Here is a 1,657-nt window from a genome sequence, read left to right on the forward strand (position 1 = left end):
ATAAAAATTAGTATTTGAATAAATGGAAATAAATTTTACATGATAAAAAAAAAAAACCATTTAAATAGTTTACAAACCTCCGAGAACAAATACTGAGGAGTTCATTCTGAGTTCAGTATGTTCCTTGAGATAATTGACATGGCAAAACCAAAATTAGTTATTTGTGAAGATTTCAATCTTTGCATGGATGATGCATGGAATCGTGATGCTGCAACCTTTACTGAACTATTAGAATCATACCACTTTGTTAATAACGTTGATTGTGCAACAGCTTCGACTGGACAAAAGTGATGGAATAAATAATGTTGTATCAGATATAAATGTGCTCTTTTTCTCCAGTACACAAGTGCGAATAAAATTGCCTATTAAGGAGAAAGAAACTGAATAATATACGAAAATAAGTTATATCGTCTCCTAAATGGTGTAATGGGAAATGTAAATGAAGAAAGCCTACTATAGTAGAAGGATGAAGCGACCAAGAACTGGCGAATGGATTTCTAGAGTTCTTTAGAAAACAAAATAGAAAATACAATTGGGTCATTTACAGATATTCCATATCAGATTGGTGTTGTATCAGAAACACATAAGATTAACGAGAATTAATAATATAACAAAAGATGAAGTCACCTGATTAAGGTGGCAAAGAAAACAAACTGTGCAAATGATCTGAGGCAAATATCCGAAGTAATTGGAGGAGAAAACTCTAAAGTGCTCTAGATTTTCAGACCTATTTCGAATCTGTCCTTTATTTCGAAAAGGCTAAAATATGTAATTATTGAACAACTAGTTAGTCACCATAGAAAGAATCGAATTATCTTTTAGGGATACAGCTGTATGCTCTGTTGTAAATGATTTTTTGGAAACGGTGGATGAGAACAAGCGTTGTATCTTGATATTGCTCGATCTTGGCGCTACCTTTTTTTTTTTACAGTTGTGCCTGAACTGCTACTCAATGATTTACGGTCCATCGGTTTTGAAGACCAAGCCTTTGAGTCTCTAAAAGATTGCCTAGTTGACAGAAACTATTGCGTACAAACCGAAAACCCTTTCATTTTAAAGAGCCATTAGCAGAGGGGTACCCCAGGGGAAGTGTAAAAGGCAAAATCTTGTTTTGTTCAAATGATTTACGTATTATACAGGTTTTTACTTTTCCTTAAATGACATTAATGATACCCCTTTGACTTTATATCAGGTTCTTACAAGTGTAAAGGAATGGATGACAGTTACAAATAAATTAAATGAAAGTTAAGCTGAATTTATGGTGGTTGGAAAGAAGAATCCCTTAAGAAACTTGGGTGACCTCCAAATAAATAATAATAACTCGGTCCCGATATTATTATTATTATTATTATTATTATTATTATTATTATTATTATTATTATACTAACTAAGCTGCAAGCCTAGTTGGATAAACAGGATGTTATAAGCCCAAGGGCGCGAACAGGGAAAAATAGCCCAGCGAGGTAGGGAAAGAAGGAAATAAACAAACTTCAAGAGAAGAAAAATTAAAATAAAATATCTTAAGAACAGTAACAATATTAAAATATATCTTTCACGTGTAAACTATAAACACTTGAAAAAAAGGAAAGATAAGATAGAATAATGTGCCTGAGTGTACCTTCAAGCAAGAGAACTCTACCCAAAGACAGTACAAGAC

The sequence above is a fragment of the Palaemon carinicauda genome, chromosome 31, assembly GCF_036898095.1.
Source record: "Palaemon carinicauda isolate YSFRI2023 chromosome 31, ASM3689809v2, whole genome shotgun sequence".
Taxonomy (NCBI): Eukaryota; Metazoa; Arthropoda; class Malacostraca; order Decapoda; family Palaemonidae; genus Palaemon; species Palaemon carinicauda.